This window comes from Stomoxys calcitrans, chromosome 3, assembly GCF_963082655.1.
Source record: "Stomoxys calcitrans chromosome 3, idStoCalc2.1, whole genome shotgun sequence".
NCBI classification, from domain to species: Eukaryota; Metazoa; Arthropoda; class Insecta; order Diptera; family Muscidae; genus Stomoxys; species Stomoxys calcitrans.
In genome coordinates, this window is record NC_081554.1 from 8,031,245 (window position 1) to 8,058,742 (window position 27,498).

The window sequence follows — 27,498 nt, forward strand, 5'->3', positions numbered from 1 at the left end:
GACTTGAACCATACTTCACACAGATTTTGGAAGTCATAACAAACACTTCTTGCACTATGTCAGCTAAATTGGATGAGAATTGCGCCCTCTAGTGGCTCCAAAGTCAAGATTCAAGATCGGTTTGTATGCCAGCTATATCACGTAATTAACCGATTTAAACCGTACTTAGCGCAGTTGTTGAAAGTCATAACGAAACACCTTGTGCGAAGTTTCAGCAAAATCGGATGATAATTGCGCCCTCTAGAGGCTAAAGAAGTCAAGATCAAAGATCGGTTTACATGGCAGCTATATCAGGTTATGAACCGATTGGAACCATATTAGCACAGTTGTTGGAAGTCATAATAAAACATTTCATACACAATTTCAACCAAATCGGATGCGAATCGCGCCCTCTAGAGGCTCAAGAAGTCAAGATCCCAGATCGGTTTACATGGCAGCTATATCAGGTTATGAACCGATTGGAACCATATTAGCACAGTTGTTGGAAGTCATAATAAAACATTTCATACACAATTTCAGCCAAATCGGATGATAATTGCGCCCTCTGGAGGCTAAAGAAGTCAAATTCCCAGATGGGTTTATATGGCAGCTATATCAGGTTATGAACCGATTTAAACCATACTTAGCGCAGTTGCTGAAAGTCATAACGAAACACCTTGTGCGAAGTTTCAGCAAAATCGGACGATAATTGCGCCCTCTGGAGGCTAAAGAAGTCAAAATCCCAGATGGGTTTATATGGCAGCTATATCAGGTTATGAACCGATTTAAACCATACTTAGCGCAGTTGCTGGAAGTCACAACAAAACACTTCATACACAATTTCAGCCAAATCGGATGATAATTGCGCCCTCTGGAGGCTAAAGAAGTCAAAATCCCAGATGGGTTTATATGGCAGCTATATCAGGTTATGAACCGATTTAAACCATACTTAGCGCAGTTGCTGAAAGTCGTAACAAAACACTTCATACACAATTTCAGCCAAATCGGATGCGAATCGCGCCCTCTAGAGGCTCAAGAAGTCAAGATCCCAGATCGGTTTATATGACAGCTATATCAGGTTACGGCTCGATTTGAACCATACTTAGCACAGTTGTTGAAAGTCATAACAAACAACTTCATGTAAAATTTCAGCCCAATTGGATGAGAATAGCGCCCTCTAGAGGCTAAAGAAGTCAAGATTCAAGATCGGTTTATTGGCAGCTATATCAGGTCGTGAACCGATCGGAAATATACTTAACACGGTTGTTGAATTTTGTTACAAAACACTTTGTGCAAAATTTCAGCCATATCGGATGAGAATTGCGCCCTCTAGTGGCTCAAGAATTCAAGATCCCAGATCGATTTATATGGTAGCAATATCGAATTATGGACCGATTTGTACCATGCTTAGTACATTTGTTGGAAGTCATAACAAAACAAGTCATTCAAAATTTCAGCCAAATCGGATAAGAATTGCGCCCTCTAGAGGCTCACAAAGTCAAGACCCCCAGATCGGTTTATGTGACAGCTATATCAGGTTATGGACCGATTTCTACGATACTTTTCGCAGTTGTTGGAAGTCATACCGAAACACATCATGCCAAATTCCAGCCAAATCGGATAAAAATTGCGCCCTCTAGAGGCTCAAGAATTCATGATCCAAGATCGGTTTATATGGCAGCTATATCAAAACAATGACCGATATGACCCTTTTACAATCCCCACCGACGTACTCCAATAAGAAGTATTTGTGCAAAATTTCAAGCGGCTTGCTCTACGCGTTCCACCGCTATCGTGATTTCGACAGACGGACGGACATGGCTAGATAGACTCAAAATGTCAAGACGATCAAGAATTTATAAAATGTATGGGGTCCTAGATCAATATTTCGAGGTGTTACAAACGGAATGACTAGATTAGTATACCCACATCCCATGGTGGTGGGTATAAAAGAATCCATACCAAGTCTTGGGAAAGACCATTGGATAGCCTGTGTCACAACTCCTGTTGTTTGGTGTGAATGTCCTCTTCCATTATACTGCATCTTGGAAAATCCCATTGTTCCAAGAAATTTGTTGCTTCGTGTTGTTGTGACCAGGCACATGCCACCATTTAATGAATGTCTCCCAGACAAGCCACAAGCCAATGTAAATGCAAAACAGCAGACTTAAGCGACAGTAGCCATTCCAAGATCAAGCTTAAAAATATTTAATTACTCCAAACCCCCTCCATTGCCACCTTAGCAATGTTCACCCCTAAACCCCTTGGCTTAATGATATGCCAATGAACAATTTGCCCAAAGTACTTACTTGAACATTGGCAATGTTGTTGCGGCTGCTGCTGCTGCTGCTGCCAATACCTATCAACAAGTGGTGGGGAGGGTACTCCACCAAAAAAGTGCCATCATCGCCACAGCACAATCGCTGATGCGTTTGAAAATGCCAACAAAGAGTGCTCTATGAAAAACGTAAATAAAAAGAAACTAAACAAGCGAGCAAAACATTAAACAGGAAATGCTAGATTTTCTGTATTTTGCTCAACTTTTTGTTGTTTCTTTATCAAGATCTAAGTTGGTCCCGTTGTGGTTGTTGTAGCTGTTGTTTTTCTTTTTGTTGTTAGGTTCGAACTTTTGGCCGAGAAAGAGAGTGCCTAATATCGCGTCATCGTCATCACCATCAGCCACCATCGTTTGCGGCGTCATTGTCACTAGAATGCTTAAAACGATTTTTCATTGATTATCAATTGACATGAGCATGCCTTTGGCTGGGCCATCCATGGCTGTACATCGTTGTAGTAGTAGTGGTAGTGGTAGTGGTTTCGGTTCACTTTTGCTTTTTATTTTCCACAAAATTTATGTCATCCTCTGGTTTTATTCTCAGTTTGGGCATTTTTGTGGGTTAACCACTTCTGGTTGTGTCTGTCTAGCGTTAAGTCTTGAACAGTGGGTCATGCGAAAAATTTTTGCAATTAAAAAAAAAATATTTGGTTATTGAAATAAAAAAAAAAAAAAAACAAAAATCCTTCAAAATTTGGTAAAAAATTTATTTTTTCTAGAAAATATTTTCAAATATTGAATTTTAAAAGAAAATAATGAATGATTTTTTGTTAAAAATTGTAAAAATTTCTTTTATGTAGAACATTTTTTTAAAGAAATTTTCTCATGAACATTCCATTAAGGAACATTCCTTAATGAGTGCAGTCTGTTTAAAGTTTAAGCTGAATGATAATGATAGGAAGTCCTATTTCCTGGCAAGTCCGAACGGCTAGCAGCTTAGCGACACCACTTCATAGAGAAGTTTTATCATGGCTGAGGCTATGCCTCACAAATCTCGCCAGTAAGGGGAAAACCACCGCTGAATACTTTTTCTGATGAACACAGAATGTGACCAACTCTCATTCTTTAATAAAGATATTCCACAAATTAGTCAAAAATTAGAAGGATGTCTTTAATAGTTTTGCTTTTATGATATTTTAAATATTAATTTTATTTTTTCTCAAAAGTGTATTTTTTTGGCCTTATACTCTAATTTTAAATACCTTTCATTTCATATCCATACTGTCCCAAATGGTAAATATGCCCTGCTTAGGGGTTTTTGGGGGTTGGTAAAGCCCATCAGACACCAGGGAATAAGATTTGTACTCTACTTTTTAATACCTTGCATTTTTGGGGGGTGGGTAACCCCCCCACCTCTCTCCCCGAATTCTTAGGGTGAAATAAGTATACCAAGTTCTTTCTCTACTCTTAAATACCTTTCATTTGATACCCATATTGTCCAAATCGGTAAACATGTCCGTTCGGGTGGGTTTTGGGATGGGGCGTCCCCCCAGTTATTTGATAGGATGGTAGGGGACCTCCGATACTGAGAGTGACACTTTAATGCCAAGATCGTACTCTACTCTTAAATACCTTTCATTTGATACACATATTGTCCCAATCGGTAAACATGTCCGTTCGGGTGGGTTTTGCGATGGGGCGTCCCCCCAGGTTTGATGACCCCAACATTTTAAACCATTTTCGTGTTTTTGGGGTATCATAAGGTAGCATGCAAATTTTCGCTTAATTCGTTGCACTTATGTCCGAAATCTGGCATTTTTCAAAATTAGGGTGGGGAGGAGGGTCCGTCTCCACCAGTCTCCAGTTTAGGACAGGTAAATTTCAAAAGAAAACAAAAAAATTTTTTGGACAAAATTTTAAAAATTTTTTTTTGAAAAATTTTATTTTTAATTGTCGAAATTTGTTTTGGTAAAAATTCATTATAAGTGATTTTTCAAGAACTATATCAACCACCACTATAGTATGGGGGTAAACTAGGACCCCATAAAGCATATATTGTGTTGCCCAAAAAGTAATTGCGGATTTTTCATATAGTCGGCGTTGACAAATTTTTTCACAGCTTGTGACTCTGTAATTGCATTCTTTCTTCTGTCAGTTATCAGCTGTTACTTTTAGCTTGCTTTAGAAAAAAAGCGTAAAAAAGTATATTTGATTAAAGTTCATTCTTAGTTTTATTAAAAATGCATTTACATTCTTTTAAAAAATCCGCAATAACTTTTTGGACAACCCAATATATATTCTGGATCGTCTCGCCATTCTGAGTCGAACTAACCATGTTTGTTCGTCCGTGTGTCGAAATCACGATAGCAGTTGAACGCTTAAAGCTAGCCTCTTGAAATTTCGCACAGATACCTCATATTGATGTAGGTCGTTGGGGATTGCAAAAGGGCCATATCGGGTCAGATTTGGATATAGCTCCCATATAAACCGATCTCTCGATTTGAATTCTTGAGCCTCTGGAATCCGCTATGTTTGTCCGATTTGGCTGAAATTTTGCACGAAGTGTTCCGTTTTGGCTTCCAACAACTGTGCCAAGTATAGTCCAAATCGGTCAAGAACATGATGTAGCTCCCACAAAAAACGATCTCGCGATTTGACTTCTTGAGACCCATGAAAGCCTCAATTTTCATCCGATTTAGCAGATACTTTGCACATATTGCTCTGTTATAACTCTCAACAATTGTGCCAAGTATGGTCTAAATCGGTCAAGAATCTGATGTAGCTTCCATATAAACCGATGTCCGGAGTTGAATTCTTGAGCCCCTACAAACCGCGATTTTTATCCGAATTGGCCAAAATTTTGCATATGGTGTTCTGTTATGTCTCTCAACAACTGTGCCAAGTACGGTCCAAATCGGTCAATAACCAGATATAGCTCCCATATTTTAGCAGAATATATGGTGGTGGGTTTCCAAGATTCGACCCGACCGAACTTAGCACTCTTTTACTTGTTTTATGATCATACTGGTACTCGGTCGAGGTCCTGCGTTGTTTGTCCCAGAGTTATCAACGTCGGGAAACAACAGTGCTGAGTCAGGGAGACGATGAAGCATACATGGCTTCACTTCCTCAGCCTCTCAACTCTCCGACACTCCTATGGGTGCTCACCTTAAATAACCTTTTACGGATGCTGACTGAGGAGGTACTTGAACCCGTCTGCTACTAAGACGATGTTATAATACTTCTAGGGAGCAAGGATCTGAATCAGCTATGTAAAAGTGCCGAAAAGGTCCAGGAGATGGCATAAGACTGGGCTAAACCTAAAGGTCTCAATCTTAACCCAAAAAAGACTGAAATCTGTCTGTAGACATCGCAGTCCACCAAACTACTGAGGTGTAAGTTAGTATTTGTCTAATCACGCTCCTGTAGATGTTCAGAGAAAATATTGTCTTGACATAGGCGGAGCGATAAGGACCACCAGGGCACTGGAAACTATTCTAGATATCCGACCCATGGACATACAGATTAAGTGCGAGACAGCCATTGCGGCTATGAGACTTAAGGCGATAGAAGAATGGATAGAGGATAGTAGCAGGTCCTATCATTGCTGTATAATCTAGGCGACGGTAGAAAACTTGGAAGGTATAGAAAAGCTTTCCCATCAGATAACTGCGACGGCACCTGAGGTTGAGTAAGAGGCACTGATGCCAGCGACACATTCTTGCATTGACAGAACTCTGGAATTGCCATCTGGGAGGCCATGTTTGATAGATGGATCAAAGCTAGAGGAAAAAGTGGCCCTGGGGGTCTACATTGAGAACCCAGGGACTGAGATCTGTTTTCGGCTGCTTGGCCATAATACAGTCCTATAGGCGTAGATCCGGGCGATCACGTAATGCGTTAGGTGTTGTGCTGCTGAATAGACGGAACTCTGGTGTTGTCATGTGGAAGATCATGCTACACACATGGATCAAAGCTAGAGGACAGAGCGGTTCTACTTTGAGAACCCAGGGACCGAGATCTGTTTTCGACTTCTTGGCCATAATACAGCCCTGTAGGCAGAGATCTGGGCGATCACGTAATGCATGAGGTGGTGTGCTGCTGGATTGACGGAACTCTGGTATTGTCATGTGGAAGATCATGTTGCACAGATTGATCAAAGCTAGAGGACAGAGTGGGTCTACTTTGAGAACACAGGGACCGAGATCTGTTTACGACTATCTGGCCTTAATACAGTCCTGTAGACGGATATCCGGGGATCACGTAATGCATGAGGTGGTGTGCTGCTGGATAGACGGAACGCTGGTATTTGGATCAAAGCTAGAGGACAGCGTGGGTCTACTTTGAGAACCCAGGGACCGATATCTGTTTTCAACTATCTGGCCTTAATACGGTCCTGTAGGCAGAGATCTTGGCAATCACGTAATGCGTGAGGTCGTGTGCTGCTAACACGAGGATGCCGAGTGTGAACATGTTAACGGACAGTAAACTGGACATCAGGGCAATAACAACCAGAACGGTAAGGTCATGAACAGTCTTGGAGAACAAGAAGGAGATTAGCGACTTCCCTGAGTATGGCAAGATCCGCATTGTTTGGGTGCCGGGCCATAGCGATGTAAGGGGGAATGAAGGAGCAGACGATTTGGCCGTGAAGCATAATGCCGCCAATAAACTTGGTCATCCCGAAGCCTTTCGGGTCGAAGCAGTCCACCTTAAGGCAATGGGTGCCGAACGCTCACTGTGGAACAGCGAAATGGTCGATGCGACGACGTCAATTCTATGGGGAGATCCAGATCGTGAGAAGACGAGGATATTAACAAAATGAAGCTGGAAAGAGAAAAAAATTAAAAAATCGGTTTCAATCACGAAATATTATATTGATCCAATTAACTTTTTAATTGAAACTGTTTTTATTACGAAAATGATAATATCAATAATAGGTATTGAAAAAGATGATTGAACAAATTTTCAATTACAAAAATTGTATATGCTACTAAAAATATGATTGCAACTTTTTGAAATATCCAATGAATTTTTTATTTGATCCAATTAAAACCGATATTGGGTCTTAACTTCTTGAGCCTCTAGAGGGCGCAATTCTCAACCAATTTGGCTGAAATTTTACATGAAGTTGTTTGTTATGACTTCCAACAGCTGTGCTAAGTATGGTTTAAATCGGTCCATAACCTGATATAGCTGGCATATATACCGATCCTGGATCTTGATTTATTTAGCCAATAGAGGGCGCTATTCTCATCCGATTTGGCTCAAATTTTACATGAAGTTGTTTGTTATGGCTTCCAACATTTGTGCTAAGTATGGTTCAAACCGGTCCGTAACCTGATATAGCTGCCATATAAACCTATCTTGGGTTTTGCCTTTGAGCCACTAGAGGGCGCAATTCTCATCCAATTTGGCTCATATTTTACATGAAGTTGTTTGTTATGGCTTCCAAAATTTGTGCTAAGTATGGTTCAAATCGATTGGTAACCTGATATAGCTGTCATATAAACCGATCTTGGGTTTTGCCTTTGAGCCACTAGAGGGCGCAATTCTCATCCGATTTGGCTGAAATTTTGCATAAAGTATTTTGTTGTGACTTCCAACAACTGCGCTAAATATGGCTTAAATCGGTACATAACCTGATATAGCTACCATATAAACCGATCTGGGTTCTTGACTTCTTAGGCCTCTAGAGGGCGCAATTCTTTTCCGATTTTGCTGAAATTTTGTACAACGGCTTCTCTAATGATTTTCAACTATTTGATCATTAATAAAAATAGAATTACATCTAGAGATTTAATTTAGAGATTTTGAAAATTGGGGGGCGAAGTTCTTTCCCCTTCAAATATCAAAAAATGGGGTACCCTGCTAATTTTTCCCCACGACTATTCAACACCAATAGTGAAAATTTCAAGAACATCCTTTTAGCCGTTTTTGAGTCATATGTATCAGAAGTTTTTATAGATTTTCTAAATATTTTCATGACCTACCATCAAATCACTGTGCACTTCTGCCTCCGTCTAAGCATACAGAGGAATTAAACATTATTTCCCATTTATCTCGTTTTTTTTGGTTTTTTAATTTTTGTTTGAAATCTCCAAAACCATTTGTGTGGAGCAAATGGTAATGCGAACAAAAGAGATAATTTAGATATTGACTTTTTTATCGGCCACAAAAGAACACAAAAAAAAATTAACCAACAATAATAGCAACAACAAAAACGAAATCGACCAACCAACATCCACATGTGGTTCAATCAAATAAAGGGTGTGCCCAACATATTTGTGGGTTAATCATGATGAGGCACCCCAAAAAATTGGTGTCGCATGAATGCCATGTACTTTGGCTACATTATATGCGAGCTATGATTGACCGCGCGATGACTATCGTTTGCTCGCCACTTAAAACGGGTAAAAAAAAGTGCAAAAACTTATTGTCGCTTTAGTGTTTCATAAGTGCAGTGGCAAGGGGTGGAGAGGAGAGAGGGGAGACACTTCATTGACCATAGTCGGTAATAGCTGGGTGCTATCTCTCTGAGTGTTGTGGCACTTGTACAAGAGCACAATGCAGTTTCTGTGCCATGTCCGTGTCCACAAGAAATTCCGTTGTTGAAATATGAAACGCCTTCAAAATAAAAGTAGCCGTCTTATGGAGAATAGATGTAAAATATTTAAGAACAATTTTTAGTAAATAGCGAGTTTATATAGCAAAGTTGATGAAGACTGTAGAAGAATAGTAAAAATGGTCATAAAAAGGAACTTTATATCCAATGTGCTCTGGCCATAGTCCGGTATTCATAGTTTTGAGGAGAGAACACCTACCTGAAATTAATTCTAAAACATAATGGCAAACTCTTATCTTTATAATTGGCAGAAAGAAATTCTTGGCCCCTTTATTACATTAAATGGGTATGTTGTACTTCTTAACAACATTAACAAGTGATAGACGTGTAGTCCCAGCTAACAATATGATCCGACTTTGTCTGACAGGTCTGCGTATAGTCGTATGAAACATACGACAATTCTTACCGAATCCGGCAAGAAATCGGTTCGACAAGTATGAGGTCTGCCTTATCATACCGTTGTCGGCGGTTAATATGTCGGATTTCCCTCAGCCATGTCGTTCCCACAACATGACAACCACTTCCCCCGTTTTAAGTTATGGTGTCGGTAAGACATCGGATAAATCATCCAATTGTCGGACCAAAATCGGAAAATTTTGTTAGCTGGTGTTGCAAATGCAAATTTTGCCCATGAACATTCCACTTAGGAACAGGGGCAAACTTCTCACATATCAATGAGTGGAGTCCGATTCAAGTTTTCAGCTCAATTATAAGGGGCCTCCTTTTTATAGCAGAGTTCGAACGGCATACCGCAGTGCGACACCTCTTTGGAGAGAAGTTTTACATGGCATAGTACCTCAAAAATGTTGGCAGCATTAGGAGGGGAAAACCATTGCTTAAAATTTTCTTGCTGATGGTCTCGCCAGGATTCGAACTCAGGCGTTGAGCGTCATAGGCAGACATGCTAACCTCTGCGCTACTGTGTTTAGACACGAAAAACTTTTTCACGAACAGTGCCTACATACTAAAGTTCTTGCTTCTACATGAGGAAGTAAAAGCTTTTGGTCGTACGTGTAAAGGGTAGTTCTTTATCTCTCCCAACTCTTGTCAAGGATGATCTAACGTTCACTGACCCGGTTGATAAGGCTTACCTTTTGTCTGATAATTTGGCAGGGAACTCTTAACTGCCGTATAGCAATCAACTGCTCCCCTTAATCGAAAATGTATCGTGCGTCATGCCCCAGATATTTTTTCGAACTCGTGGACAGTGATGCCAACTTAGTGCTTTTCGCACTAGAAGTGGTGCTGTTTAGGAAACCAAAAACCCGAAAAATTACCACCTAGTGGCAATCGAAAAAAAAAAACACTAACTGAACGCTTTATGAGTTTCCAGTTAGTGCATTTTACCCTTTCTTGTAAATTTTAGTTTTTTTGTTGTCGGGGGCGACAATGCTGAGAGAAGTTTCCCCTATTCCAATAAGAAAAGGGGAAACTTCTCTCATATCAATGAATAAAGTCCGATTAAAGTTATAGGCCAATGATCAGGGATCACTTCCTGCCGAGTCCGAACGTCCTCCACCATAGGATGGGGGTATACTAATTTTGTACGACGTGTTTTGTTATGACTTCCAACAAATGTGTTTAGTATGGTTCAAATCGGCCTATGTTTTGATATAGCTGCCATATAAACCGATCTGGGGTCTTGACTTCTTGAGCCTCGATTGGGCTCAATTCTCATCCGATTTGACTGAAATTTTGCAAGGGGTTTTGTGGTATACCGATCTTGGACCGTAACTTCTTGAGCCAATAGAGCGCGCAATTCTCATCCGAAATTTTGCATGAGGTGTTTTGTTATGACTTCCAATGACTATGCTAAGTATGGCGTAAATCGGTACATAACCTGATATAGCTGCCATATGATCCGATCTGGGATCCTGACTTCTTGACCATCTAGAGGGTGCAATTCTCGTCCGATTCGACTGAAATTTTGCAAGTGGTGTTGAGGTATTACTTCCAACAACTGCGCTAGGTATGGTTCAAATTGGTCTATGTTTTGATATAGCTGCCATATAAACCGATCTTGTGTCTTAACTTCTTGCGCCTCTTGAGGGCGCATATATATTCTTGATCGTCACATTTTAAGTCGATCTAGCCATGTCCGCCCGTCTGTCCGTCCGTCCGTCTGTCTGTCGAACGCAGGTCGGTTAGGATTGTAAATGGGCCATATCGGTCCATGTTTTGATATAGCTGTCATATATAGACCGATCTTGAGTCTTGACTTCTTGAGCCTCTAGAGGGCGCAATTCTTATCCGATTTGCCTGAAATTTTGCATGAGGTGTTTCGGTATCACTTGCAACAACTGCGCTAAGTATGGTTCAAATCGGTACATGTTTTGATATAGCTGCCATATAAACCGATCTGGAGTCTTGACTTTTTGAGCCTCTAGAGGGCGCAATTCTCGTCCGATTTGACTGAAATTTCACACGTGTTGTTTACGTGTCACTTCCAATAACTGTGCTAAGTATGGTTCAAGTTGGTCTATGTTTTGATATAGCTGCCATATAAACGGATCTTGGGTCTTGACTTCTTGCGCCTCTAGAGGGCGCATATATATTCTTGATCGTCACATTTTAAGTCGATCTAGCCATGTCCGCCCGTCTGTCCGTCCGTCTGTCTGTCGAAAGCAGGTCGGTTGGGATTGTAAATGGGCCATATCGGTCCATGTTTTGATATAGCTGTCATATATAGACCGATCTTGGGTCTTGACTTCTTGAGTCACTAGAGGGCGCAATTCTTATCCGATTTGCCTGAAATTTTGCATGAGGTGTTTTGGTATCACTTGCAACAACTGCGCTAAGTATGGTTCAAATCGGTACATGTTTTGATATAGCTGCCATATAAACCGATCTTGGGTCTTGACTTTTTCCGCTTCTAGAGGGCGCATATATATTCTTGATCTTCAAATTTTAAGTCGATCTAGCCATGTCCGCCCCTCTGTCTGTCTGTCCGAAGCAGGTCGGTTGGGATTGTAAATGGGCCATATCGGTCCATGTTTTGATATAGCTGTCATATATAGACCGATCTTGAGTCTTGACTTCTTGAGCCTCTGGAGGGCGCAATTCTCTTCCGATTTGACTGAAATTTTGCACGTGGTGTTTTAGTGTCACTTACAATAACTGTGCTAAGTATGGTTCAAATCGGTACATGTTTAGATATAGCTGCCATATAAACCGATCTGGGGTCTTGACTTTTTGAGCCTCTAGAGGGCGCAATTCTCGTCCGATTTGACTGAAATTTTGCAAGTGGTGTTGTGGTATCCCTTCCAACAACTGTTTTAAGTATGGTTCAAATCGGTGCATGTTTTGATATAGCTGCCATATAAACCGATCTGGGGTCTTGACTTCTTGAGTCACTAGAGGGCGCAATTCTCATCCGATTTGGTTGAAATTTTGCATGAGGTGTTTTGTTATGACTTCCAATGACTGTGCTAAGTATGGCGCAATTCGGTAAATAACCTGATATAGCTGCCTTATAAACCGATCTTGGGTCTTGACTTTTTGCGCCTCTAGAGGGCGCAATTCTGTTCCGATTTGGCAGAAATTTTGTACAACGGCATCTCTCATGACCTTCCATATACGTGTCTAATATGGTCTGAATCGATCAATAGCTTGATACAGCTCCCATATAGACCTATCTCCAGATTTTGCTTCTTGAGCCCCTACAACGCGCAATTCTTATCCGAATGAACTAAAATATTACACAATGACTTCTACAATGTTCAGAATTCATTTATGGTACGAATCGGACTATAACATGATATAGCTCCAATAGCATAACAGTTCTTATTCAATATTCTGTGTTGGCCTAATAAGAGATACCGCTCATAGAACTCGACAAATGCGATCCATGGTGGAGGATATATAAGATTCAGCCCGGCCGAGCTAAGCACGCTCTTACTTGTTTCCTTTTTACTTTACAGTTTTTAGAGCGCCCGAGTACGGGCTTAGGTGTACGTCCATAGAGGTATGGGCTGGATTAATATATGCAGCCTCTTTTCAACCTAACCTAACCTAACCTAGATTATAAAGATGTAGCTGTCATAGATTATAAAGATGTAGCTGTCATATAGACCGATCTTCCAATTTAGGGTCTTACTCCTATATGAAAGTGGATTTTTTGCCTCATTTCGCATAAACTGTGACTAGTGTCATAGGGACCTTCGGGTCCCTGTCGGGACCTTAATCAAATATGATCCAGACCAGCCCCGCTTTAGATTTATTGGGTTGCCCAAAAAGTAATTGCGGATTTTTCATATAGTCGGCGTTGACAAATTTTTCACAGCTTGTGACTCTGTAATTGCATTCTTTCTTCTGTCAGTTATCAGCTGTTACTTTTAGCTTGCTTTAGAAAAAAAGTGTAAAAAAGCATATTTGATTAAAGTTCATTCTAAAGTTTTATTAAAAATGCATTTACTTTCTTTTAAAAAATCCGCAATTACTTTTTGGGCAACCCAATAATTATCGATATGGTAGTGGAGATATTATAAAGTAGAATGATTAATATAACCATGGTGGTGGGTAATCAAAGTTCGGCACGGCCAAACTTAACCCGTTTTCACTTGGTTTTTTTACATTTTCCATTGCTACTTAAACTTTTCATAAATTTTTGTTTAAACTGCACATTTTGTAAATACCACTTAGAAGCAACTCTTTTTTTATATCAATTATCACCAAAATATTTGATTTTGCTTTTACCATAACTTTCTAATTGCATATATCTCACTTATATTGAATATGCATTTCCTCCGCCTGGTAAGACCTTTACCATTCTCTCCGGATAAGCTTTCAAATTAAGTTTTACAACACCTGTATGGGGGGGGGGGGGGGGGGGGAATGAACATTTGAAACTACCTCCCATTAAGAAGTTTACAATGTCTGGCTGATATTTGGCTATCACATTAGCAAAAGGGCATGGATGGAATTCATATGGCCGATTGGGGGCGATGAAAGATGGCAACCGCCTTAACGAAGATACCATTTTTGGTGTTTATTTAACAACTTTTTGTTTAGTTAAAGTGGTGTAGAAAGAAAATATTTTTATCTCTCTAGGTCAAGATAAGATTACAACAGAGCCAACGATGACAACCAAAAGACTCTCGGTAGAGAAAACTCTTGAAGACCAACGAAATTGAAATAAAAAGTGCTTTAAAAATTCAATGAAATGTCTGTTCCTGCTCTCCAAACGTCCCTCCAGCCATTGGCCGCCTTGAAACTAATCGCCATCAGAAGTCCCTGAACAGTGCCTTGGGCTATACATGTTGGTAGTTTTTGTTTTTGCAATTTATTTACTTCTTGTTGATGGCCTCCACCTTTCTTGTTTTGTGTCATTCTCATTGTTTGTTAATTGCAAAATGCATTGGCCACTCCAGACTTCTTCTTCATAATCATGATGATTTCCTCAACAATGTCGATGTCGTCGTCTATAGAAAACTGTTCAACGAGTCCGTATTTTTTTTTTTTTTGTGTAAATAGCGTGAAGAAGCAATCAATAAATCAAATATTACCACATATCAATATCGATGAGAACAAAAATAACTTAAGTAGCAAAAAAAGAAAAATTTTGAAGCCTTCGAAATACGTAAAGTCGGATGATACTGTGGAGGCTATCCCAAATTACAGCTGCATATGTGTATCCACATTCAAAGGAGGTTGTGTCTGTGCCTTGGCCTAGCCAACACCGACGACATGGTGGTAGCTCAGGCAAGAGTTCGTGGGTTGTTCCGCTGTAGCATCACTTTAGTGAAGGTTAAGTTAGGTTGGATGAGGATGTTACTGGATGTGCGGGACACCTACTGCTCATTGAAGAGCGCGTCAAATGAAGGAACCATTTCGCGTTTCGATGGTTTGGAAAAGAATTCATATTATTTTACTTAGAAACAAACCTTAGCCTCTAATCCATACCTAAAATCCTACAATGTATAGAATGCCTATAACTAAGGACAACAAATACAAAACACATGTAGCCTATTTCCACACACAGGGTATTTCCCATAGTCAACTATGTACCTGTTTTAGACAAAATACATGCACTCTTAAGGACAAGGAAGATTGCCAAAATACAAATAATACATCTCAATTTTTATTTCAACATTAGTTTCCCTACACGTGCTCACTTTATGATCTGAGGTACATTTATGATCTGACAGGCATTCTTTATCTCGTGGTATACCTTCTACACTCAAATGTCCATGATTTTTTGGCCTACCATAATGTTTCAGGCAAATTGAATAAGAACTGGGCCTTTTAGGGGCTCAAGAAGTAAAATAGGGAGATCGGTTTATTGGGGATCTGTATCAGGCTAAAGACCGATTCATGTTGGAGGTCATGGAAGAAGCCGTTGTGAAAAATTTCAGACAAATCGAAAAATAATTAGGCCTCAAGAAGTCAGATCGCTTTATATGCCAGCTATATCAGGTTATAGGCCGATTTGAACCATGTTTGGCACAGTTGTTGGAAGTCATAACAAAACAGCTCATGCAAAATTTCAGCCAAATCGGATAGGAATTGCGCCCTCTATGGGGTAAAGAAGTCCAGATTCAAGATCGGTTTATATGGCAGCTATATCAAATTATATATATCAGACCGATTTAAACCATACGTGGCACAGTTATTGGAAGTCATAAAAAAACACGTCATAAAAATTTTCAGCCAAATCGGATAGGAATAGCGCCCTCTAGAGGCTCAAGAAATCAAGACCCCAGATCGGTTTATATGACTGCTATATCAGGTTATGGACCGATTTGAACCATACTCAACACAGTTGTTGGAAATCATAACAATGTAAAATTTCAGGAAGTCAAGATCTCAGTCCGGTTTATATGACCGATATGGCCCATTTACTATCTCAACCGACCTACACTAATAAGAAGTATTTGTGCGAAATTTCAAGCGGATAGCTTTACTCCTTCGAAAGTTAGCGTGCGACAGACAGACGGACGAACATGGCTAGATCGACTTAAAATGTCATGATCGATCCGGGTATGGTCTATATCGGTCCAAAACCTAATATAGCTAATAAAAACCGATCTTCAGATTTGAGCCTCTAGAGGGCTCAACTTTTATCCGATTTAGCTGAAATATAGCATGAGATGTTTTGTTGTGATTTCCTAAAACTGTACCAAGTATGGATTAAATCGATGGATCACCTGACATAGTTGCCATGCAAACCAATATCGGATATTGGCTTCTTGAGCAAGGCTGCCATATAAACCGATCTCCCGATTTGACACCTTGCGCCTCAATGGGGGGGGCAATTACCACCCATTTTGGCTGAAATTTTCCACATACTGCTACGGCTTCCAACAGCCGATATGGTTCAAATAGGTCCATAACCTGATATAGCTCCCCTATTAACCGTACGTCAGATTTGATTTCTTGCAATTATAATCCGATTTGGGTGAAATTTTGCCAGCAAAGTTTTTTTTTTGACTTCCAAAATACACGCATAGTATGATCTTAATCGGTTTTTCGAAATTGTCAAGTTTTTTCTCCAGAGTCCCAAATCATGCAAATCAGTTCGGTAGATCAAAAGTTATAGCCCCTTGAAGATTGAAGAATTGGAAAGTGGTCCACTTTGACACCATGTATCTCATCCTGTACTATAGATTTAGACCTACAGCAACATTTTTCTGAAAGCTTATATCCTCCTCTACAAATGTCTAGAACATTTTTTACCTATTAGATGAACAGGTAAAAAGGTGTGGGACTATTCCAATTTTTTCACCGTTTAGCCCACTGTGCCTAATCTTGAGGCATTCACAACTTGAGAAAGCCCACGTCCTATTCTAAAAATCGTTATAGAAACCATATATCATACCAAGGAGATTGCACAAGCGTGATTCACTGATCCGTAACATGGTCAATACTTAGTCTTGACTAGCTCATCATCCGCCCCTTAAAAAAATTCCCACTATGCAACAGAAAGCATATAACAGCATATATAATAACCCTAGAAGGAATTCCACAGAATTGGGATCGCTGACCCAATAGCATGGTCAATATTTATCAGTAACCTATTTCTCGCTAGTTTGTCACCAACTTAATTTCCATCCATATATTTTACGAAGAATCTTTCTCTCAAACATTCTAAGTACTGCCTCGTCTACTTTCACAAGTACCCATGCCTCAGAACCATATAACAACACGGGTTGTATCAGTGTCTTGTATAGCGTAATCTTCGTCTGTCTAGAGGTGGTATTGTTTCTAAACTGCATACTTAATTCAAAGTAACCACCGATAGTTACTCGGAGAAACATCAACAGCATCGGAGTCAGCATTAAAGTGCAAAAGATTCAGAACTGGATTTTGGTCAGATTTGGTCATAACTCAGAATGCCTTAAAGCATGTTCGGGTTCTTTGTGAACACTCTGCGGAACATAGAGAAATCAGGGTAAAGGACTCGAAAAAGCCGATCCCATAAGACCCTCTTGGACGATTCCACCAAGCTCTTGTACTCGCAAGGGGATTTTTGACACAGGTTGAGGTTGACAACTGGCTCTATAATACAGTCTACTCGAAAGCCTTAAAGCTCTTCCAGTCTGCGAACTCTTGCCAAACTTGATCAGAGGTAAATTTTCCTCTAAAATTGGCACACCTCTTCCCAAAAGTTCCTCAGGCAACCATTTACCTTCGAAACATTGAAAATGCAAGACCTTGCACAAAATAACTAAACATAGCGCTAGGATTCAAGAAATATGTACTTCCCGTCATATTTCTAGTAAATGCTGCCTTTTAAAAGCATATTTTCATAGGCTTTAAGACAAAACTCGATTTGCCTTTTGGCCCCACAGCATACCCGCTTGTAGTGAGTTTCCATTATTATGTAAGGTTTCTTCATTGCCTCCGTAAGGCCTTACCATGCAACAACTTTTCAATTGACGCCTCTTTACATATACAAAAAAATACAAGTGACACACATTCATGGATGCTGTCACAGCAGATGCACATCAAATTGATGACAAAAACAAAGAAAAAAAAAAAACTCAGAGAATACCTAAAATCAACTACAAACAAGAACAACAGCGGCTAGAGGTTCTTCTGGTGGTTGGCACAGGATGACCAACATCCAAATAAAGTTCACTTAAATGCGGAAATGTTGAAAGCAAAGAAACAAAGCTGATGACTTGTGTGCGTGCATGTTGTGGACATTCGAAGTTCTAAAGAAAGTGAAATTGTTTTCGTGGATTCACCCCTTGGCCGGCCCATCTTTATCTCTGTCTCTACATGTCTTCTCCTCTCTCTCTAGGTCACACTGTCTCCACATCACCAAGTATGGTTGAATTCTATTTGCGTGTGTATATCGCAAGATTTCTCATCAAAGAAGCATCGACTGACCACTATTAACGTCAGCATCCTAATCTCTCATAGAAGCCAATTCACAGACCTACAAAGACCAGCAACAACAAGACTCCTCAGCAACCAGTGGCGACCACAATAGTCATAGACGTCCATTTAACATAATTTAGTCGTGTTACATTATCAACACTTTGAGAATGAAAGAAAGAACAGACAAAGAATCACATTAACGTTTTGTTGTGGACAGAAGGACAGACAGACTCTTAGACAATAGGGAGGGTCATAAACCATAAGAAACAATAAATAAAATATATCTTCTTCTTCTTATATATAAAAATCAATTTGTGTCTGTTTGTTGGTTGTGTGTTCCTTATAGACTCAGAAACGACTGAACCGATTTTCTCTCAATGATGGTGCATAATGATACCGTTGTGAAAATAGGGTACTAAATTTTTTGATATCTGAAGGGGGAGCGGACCCTCCCCTTACCCTAATTTTCAGAATCGCCAGATCTTGGAGATGAATGGTGCGATTTAAGCGAAATTTTGTGTGTTTCTTATAGTAACCTTCAAACAAAACTTTCGTATTCAAATTTCGGATGGGGTACCTAGGGGGGCCGCCCCGCCCTAAAACCTACCAAACATATATTTAGACCAATCACAACAATATGGGACTCAAATGAAAGATATTTAGGATTAGAAAACGTATCTCATATCCAAATGCCGGACCAAGTGCTAGGGGGACCACCCCACTCCCCAAAACACCTTTTAAGCGGGCATATTTACCGACCATGTCAATGTGGGCCATAAATGAAAGAAATTGGGGGGTAGAGCAAGAATTGATACCCATTTTCGGGACCAATTTTCTGGGGGTCTACCCCTTTCCCAAAATACCCCACAAACAGCAATTTTTTACTCGCCATCTCAACATGGGGCTCAAATATAGGTATTTGGGAGTAGAATACGAATTTGATATCCAAATGTAGGACCATGTATTTAGGGCATCACCCCTTCCCGAAAATACCCCCCAAAGGGTAAAAATTTTTCGACCCTACCAATATGTGGCTCAAATTAAAGGTATTTGAGATTAGAAAACGAATTTTATAACCAATCTTGGGGCTATGTTTTTGGGGGACGCCTCATCCTGTAAACTCCCCTCAAAACCAATGGCAATAGGGGGTTTAAAAAAATGGTATTTGAGAGGAGAGCACGATGCTGATATTTTTGAAGGGCCAAGTGTCTGGGGGACCACCTCACCCCCGAAAACACCCCTAAATCAGATGTCAAGAGAATATCCGGCTGAAATAAAGTATTTTAAGAATGAAGTACACCTTACATCCAAACTTAAAGTCGTAGACCAATGAAGATGAGATTCAGATTAAGGCACTTATTTTCGTAGCATGATATTTCACTAAAAGCTCTTTAATTGTTGAAAATAAATATTCCAACTAAAATTTTTTTCCATATAAAGTAAATGAAGGCGCAGCGGTGCGGGCCCGATCCAGCTAGTGCATATATAAAACAAATAAATTATGAATTTTTCTGGAACAAAATGAGGTTGTATTGTAGTTTCCCTTAAATTATTCTGGCAAGATTTATGATTTCTTTAAAACTAGGACTAATTCCAGTTTCTCAAAGTTATGTAAGCCACAGACACAATGTAATACAAGAGAAGATTTGTTTTCACTTCAATCTACACTTTAAGGACTCTTCTCATTTTTCATATTATTTTTTTTTTTTTTAATTTACGTTCCACCCCATTATACCAGCATTAGGTATGGCTATGAGCTATCGCATCTTTGGGGCCAGAAACCAATTGTGACATTAACTATTTTTAAACAATTCCGAGCAGTGTCTGTGTATTAGGTTTGGGTTAATTTTTGCCGAAATAGAAGAAGACCTCTTACGGCTTCATCAGGCGTCCCCTAGAACGGCTATCTTTCGTAGGTCTTCTGCTTGGCCTCCCAAAAAAAAAAAAAAAAACAAAAAAAACCTAAAACAAAAACACTACTGGCTACAGATACAGAAGCCAAACAAACAGTGAAACAGCGGAGGATGATAGTGCCCACACCACCATACATAGTCTTAGTTCAGCATACCACACTAGAAAAAGGCAAGATGAGCTACGATGGCTGTTGAGCCATCGAGCAGAGTTCGTTTGTCTTCATTTATTTAATTTAAGTCCATTATCACATTTCCAAAGCATTAGATTCGTGGCAAAGGCAATGGCGTTGAAGAAGCTGTGGCACAATTGGTCTTTGTTATGCTTTTTTGTTGCCCCTCCCCACCCCCGCCCTCCTCATTTCTCTCAGACCTAAGTCAAGTGCTTGCAGAGCAACCAAACCAAGAATTTTAAGCTCAGACATCCGCCGCCTTGCGTATGTCTTCTTCTGAGGCTTAAGAACAATTTGAACAAAATTTTCCTTCTTTTGTAAATTGACCAAAATTTCTTTCACTAAATGAGTGCTTGTACATGGTGACATGACCAAACGGTCAGTCAGCCAATTAAGATTTTCCATCGTCATTTACGCTCGCCATCATCATCAGTAATGGCAAGTGGTCCTAACAGCCGTAATAACAACTTTACAATTGAATTTAGTTGGACCACCGTTCACTTTGATGTTCGATGTGGTGTTGGCTCCGCGCAAAGTTGTGATCAAAATTGAATTATTGCGTGTCTCTGGAGGTAACTCGTGTCTTAGTTTTTCAAAAGAACTGAAAAACTACTGTGTCTAAATTACCGATCTAGGCCTATTTTTATAATAGGAAATAATTGAAAATTTGAAAGAAAAGAAAAGCAAAAGTCACTTCAATTTGGAATCTTCTTTAGCTGGTGTAGGATTAGTGTTGTTAATAGGGTTGAGTTCATAGATATACGCCTCCATCGTCTAACACGCAATATTCGAATAGAAGAATTCAGAAAGAGTGTCAAGTGTCCGTTTGCGGCATGGTATACGTTACGTCACGATATGACACGTCACAATATTTTATGATAAATTGTATTGGGCCAAACCAGAATGAGCGAGCTAAGGCCTAAACAAAATGAGCGCGTTTAATTTTGTTTTTGAGCGTTACGTTGCAAAAAATGCAACTCTGCTCACAAATCCACAAAAGCAACGCGGAGGAGTTACAAAATTCAACTTTTGTGCTTGAAAGCGAGGGTCGTTCTGTACTGCCACAAGTAAAGCAGTGTTTTTAGTCGTCAAAGTTAAAAATTGTTTGACTTTTGCGAGTTGCTCGGCAAACAATATCATTTTTAAACGCGATGCTTCTTAACGCCCTCATTCTTTTCTTTGAACATTGCGTTGAAGAAATGCAACTCTGCAAACAAATCCCAAACTATCAACACGCAAAAGTTGACGAATTTTCAACTTTCGACGACTGAAATCAAGCGTAAAAAACTGAGCTCAACGCACACATTCTGTTTCGGCTTTAATTTTGCAACTTTCTAATAAAGAAAAGTTGAGATACGATACGATACGTTACGTTACGTTACTTCAGAATAGTTAAGTGCATTTGGAAAATACAATATATTGGAAAATAAATTTTTTTTTTTTTTTTGCATTAAGTCGCACAGAGCACGTTCAAGAAAAGTTGTCATACGATACGTTACGTTACGTCATAATTGTTTAGTACATTGGAAAATATTAAAACTTAGTACAAAGTTTTATAGATCGAAAATGTCCATGAATTTGAATTTCATTTGCATTCAATACTGTCAAATAAAGTTTCTTGACCTCTATGATATGTTGGGACTGTGATAAGAATTTATAAGCCTATGATCATTCAGACAAAACTTAAATCAGAAAAGATTTTTTGTAATATTCCTAATGGAAAAAATGTTGAAATTTACATTACAATAAAATACGTTGCGAAAACTTACGTTACGCTATCCCCATGCTACGTTTCGTTACAATATGTTTAGTCAATTTTAAAGGACAATTTGAAAGAACTTAAAGAAAAACCTACTTCAGTTTATTTCATTGTTTGTCGCGTAAGTCACACGTCTTCCCTTCCTTAACGCATTCTTTGAAAAAAGAAATTTAAAAAGAGTTTCAAAAGGAATTTGTTCTGTCTTAAAAATGTATGTAGAATAACAACAATATATTGTGATACATTACCTTACGAAGCACAAACGTTATACGTTTCGTTACTGTAAGTAGCAATACGTAACGGATAATTAGAATAAGAAGAGAAGAGAGTAATGAGATAAAGGTGAACTATGAGAAGCTCCCGTAGGCCAGAGTTTAATCACACATGCCACTAAACTTCTTCTACAGTAGTTCAAAATTTCAAGAGACAAGCGATGAAGGGAATCCAGGCACTGAAAAATGTGTTCACCCATAATCATGTGTCTTCTTTTCGTAATTTCGGTAAAATGACACGAAAGGTGCTCGCCCGTCTCTAACTTTACAGACCCTGCAGGAAGCCCGCCTTTCCCTGAAGTGCGATTAATACCCTGGAGACCGCGTAACGCAGACGTTATCAAGTCCGCCTGGGTTCGAATCCAGATGAGATCATCAGAAAAAAATTTCAGCAGTGAGGTTTCCTCTCCAAATGCTGACGACATTTGTGAGGTACTATGCCCCAAAAAAGTTGTCGCAGTGCGGCACGCCTTTTGCACTTCGACTATGAAAAAAAGGTCCCTTACCATCGACCTAAAACTGAAATCGGACAATACTCACTGATATGTTAGAAATTTGCCGCTGTTCCCTAATGGAATGTTCATGGCAAATTTGGTGTTTTTATACCCACCACCGAAGGATGGGGGTATATTAATTTTGTCATTCCGTTTGCAACACATCGAAATATCCATTTCAGACCCTATAAAGTATATATATTCTTGATCAGCATAAAAAATCTAAGACGATCTAGACATGTCCGTCCGTCTGTCAGTCTGTCTGTTGAAATCACGCTACAGTCTTTAAAAATAAAGATATTTAGCTGAAACTTTGCATAGATTTTTTTTCCATAAGCAGGTTAAGTTCGAAGATGGGCTATATCGGAATATATCTTGATATAGCCCCCATATAGACCGATCCGCCGATTTAGGGTCTTAGGCCAATAATAGCCACATTTATTATCCGATTTGCTGAAATTCGGAACAGTAAGTTGTGTTAGCCCCCTCGACATCATTCGTCAATTTGGCTCAGATCGGTTCAGATTTGGATATAGCTGCCATATAGACCGATCCGCCAATTTAGGATCTTAGGCCAATAAAAGCCACATTTATTATCCGATTTGCTGAAATTTGGGATAGAGAGTTGCGTTAGTCCCTTCGACATCCTTTGTAAATTTGGCCCAGATCGGTCCAGATTTGGGTATAGCTGCCATATAGACCGATCCGCCAATTTAGGGTCTTAGGCCCTTAAAAGCCACATTTATAATCCGATTTTGCTGAAATTTGGGATAGTGAGTTGCGTTAGGCCTTTCAATATATTTCTTCAATTTGGCCTTGATCAGATCAGATTTGGATATAGCTGCCATATAGACCGATTCCTCGATTTAAGGCCCATAAATGGCGCATTTATTGTCCGATGTCGCCGAAGATTGGGACAGTGAGTTAAGCTAAGCCCCTTGACATACTTCTGCAATTTGGCTCAGATCGGTCCAGATTTGGATATAGCTGCCATATAGACCGATCCCTCGATTTAAGGTATTGGGCCCATAAAAGGCGCATTTATTGTCAGATTTTGCTGAAATTTGTTACAGTGAGTTGTGTTTGCCCACCCCCCCCCCCCCCCAAATTCTTCTTCAACTTTGCCCAAATCGGCCCAGATTTGGATATAGCTGCCATATAGACCGATCTCTCGATCTCAGGTCGGTTCATTTTTAGATAAAGCTACTTAAAAGACCAATATTTTGTTATACACAATTGAACAATAACTTTTACTTATTAGTATTTGGTTCAAATCGGAACATATTTCGATTTGGACCACCGGATTTTGATGAAAGATGGTTTTCATATATACCCGAGGTGGTGGGTATCCAAAGTTCGGCCCGGCTGAACTTAACGCCTTTTTACTTGTTATACCCTAGATTCATTTACCGATCAACTCAGTATCACTCTTTGATTCGTCTGTCGTATCTGTCTTTCTGTCCACGTTAATTTTGTGCACAAATTTATTAAAGTCATCTTTTCTGGCATACATACAAAGCCTATTGAAATTGAAGAAATCGTTTCAGATTTGGTTATAGCTCCCATATATATATATGGTAGCACTCAGAGCTGGTACCGCCAGGCCCCTCACTGAGACTCGATCGCTTATTACCCCCGACAACTCCGTACAGAGCATTCAAATATCCGCATCCTGTGGTGCTGCCCGATAGCTCTCAACTGAGCCTATCATAAACATCACATAGGTCGGTGCTTAAAGTTCCAGCCGTGCCGGGAGAATACAGATAGTTCTGAAGGTCCCTAAAAATTCTGATAAGTTCTCAAAAGTAAGCGCTTCGGCATTTTAGGTAAACTCAATTAGAAAAAACGGGTTCTCAGAAGCCTTATTGGAAAAAGATCTGAAGCAGAACAGAGGCGGACGATTTCTGAGGGACTAGAAGGCTTTGTGATGCCCAAAAAGACTCCAAGATTTCAATATTTTGTTCTACAAAATTGAATTGTGTCATATATATTCGACCACTCAATGTCCGTGTCGAATTTGGGTGCTAAGTTATCCAATTTTCAGCGGATTCTGACTAAAGGGGGTTTTGATATATACCTGAGGTGGTGGGTATCCAAAGTTCGGCCCGGCCGATCTTAACGCCCTTTTACTTGTTTTCCTTTTAAGCAAATTCTTTCACACTATACAAGAACTATGGCCTTACTTAAATTCATTCAATTATGTGTGTTGTTCAAGTAGACATTTGATCTTGTGTTTGTGTGTGTGTGTGTGCAACAAAATCACCATTATTTATACATAACATTTATATTTTGCAAGACTGTCATTTCATGTGATTTGGACACTTTTCTCACAGTTAATCTTTTTTTTTTCTTGGTCTTATTGCTCAGACAACGGTGATTACTGGAGGGTCTCTCTTTAATCAGCACTTCTGTCGCCACTTGTTCTTGGAATGTTTGTTCATCCTATGTGTGTGTGTGTGTGTATGTTTATAACAGATGTAAACGCACTCGAAATATGCATTTATAGTGTGTGTGTGTGCATGGCTTTGCTGCCGATGTACAACTATTTTACATGCCATTCTAATTCTTATAATAATCCATCTTTCACTTTGTGGGCCTACTTCACACTTCATGCTGTGTGCGTCGCATGCGTTCTATCCCCCACCATTTTGAGTGGTCTCAAAAGAAATCATCAGCTTTCTTAAGAAATGAACGCGTCGACATTTGAAATCGTTTGTTGAGTTGTGTTGTGGTCGGTTTTTTGTCATTTCGTTCTTTTTTGTGTGTCTATTTCGCCAATGAAGAAAATGCTGGCTGATGATGTCTTCATAATCGCAATCATCCTCCTCATCAAGAACATCATCGGTCCCATTCACTTGCACATCCTCATCATCTAGCCATCGAGTTTTATGGATGTTCTTATTCTAGTTCATTTTCGGCTTCTGTAATCAGTCACGTATTGTACTATGAGACAGGAGCGTAGTGAAAAGAGCGTTTAAAAGCAGACCCGGCGACCTTTCATTTGAGCCCCATTTTGCTATGGTCGTAAATTTGTGCCCTTGGGGGATGAAACACTTGGTCCCATATTTGGATATCAGATTCGTATTCTACCTTCAAATACCTCTTATTTAAGACCCATATTCCCATGGTCACTAAAAAAGTCTTGTTTGGGGGGTGTTTTGGGAAAGGGGTTGATTCCCAGAAACGTGATCCCACATTTGGATATCAGATTCGTAATCTGCACACAAATACCTTTCATTTGAGCCAAATATTGCCATGGTCGGTAAATATGTCCGATTTAGGGGTGTTTTGGGGCTTGGGGTGGTCCCCCTAGCACTTGGTCCGACAATTGGATATCAGATACGTTTTCTTATCCTAAATACCTTTCATTTGAGTCCCATATTGTAGTGATTGGTCTAAATATATGTTTGGTAGGTTTTAGGGTGGGGCAGCCCCCCTTGGTACCCCATCCGAAATTTGGATACCAAATTTTTATTTTTAAGGTACTATATGAGAGCACACAAAATTTTGCTTAAATCGCATCACCCATTTCCGAGATCTGGCGTTTCTGAAAATTAGGGTAAGGGGGAGGGTCCGCTCCCCCTTCATATATCAAAAAATTTAGTACCCTATTTTCACCACGGGGTCATTATGCACCATCTGCATCTGCATTTGATTGATTCTGTTGATTGTCAAGACTCAGGAACGCTGCGACTAAGATGGGGTGCGTTCACAGGGATCTGGGTCTGAGTCGAGTCGAGTTGGTCTGGCCGGGCAGTTAAACAGGTGACGCATATCGTGCGGTCCCTGGTTACAATCGGGACATAAATCTGGCACGTCGGCATCAATCCTAGCTCTGTAGGAATTCCGGCGGCTGCATCTGCCGAAATGTAACTGAGCCAGAACTACTCTGGTTTGCCGGGGGAGGTCGATTTTGTTCAGGTGCAATGGGTGGCGGTCGTTCTCCAAGGACTACATTCACCCGGTAGCCAATTACCGTATCCGCTACCGTGTCTGCATGAATGTTGTTTAGACCTGCTTGATATGCCGCTTGCTCTAGAGGTTCTCTCTTGTATCGTTGAACCTCTAGATCATGTCGATCTACCTTAAGGCTTCTGAGCGGTGGATGATGATGATTTGGATGGCTTCTGCGATAACAGCCCAAAAGGTATTGCTTAGACAGCATGTATGACTTTGCACTGGTAGGATCTTTGTCTCCTGATGGAGGTGGTCCACATGAGAGCTGAGGGGACAACTCGTCGCAGTTCGGAGGGCGGCATTCTGACAGATCTGAATATTATTCCACTGCGTGTCACAAAGTTGACGAGACCACACTGGCGCTGCATAACTTACCACAGACCGGCCAATTGCTTTGTGCGTGGTCAACAAGGTTTCTTTGTCTGCACCCCAAGTGCTGCCAGCTAGTGAGTTGAGGACCTTGTTTCTACTTTTGACTTTAGCGCAGATTGCTGTGGCATGTGGGGAGAATGTGTAAGAGCTGTCAAATGTGAAGCCAAGTATTTTGGGACACTTGATGGTCGGAATCATTTCTACATCGACCATCAAGTGTCCCAAAATACTTGGCTTCACATTTGACAGCTCTTACGCATTCTTCCCACATGCCACAGCAATCTGTGATAAAGTCAAATAGAACTGGGTGGCCACTTCACCTTTGAAATTCCCCCTAAACCCGAAATATTTACCACTA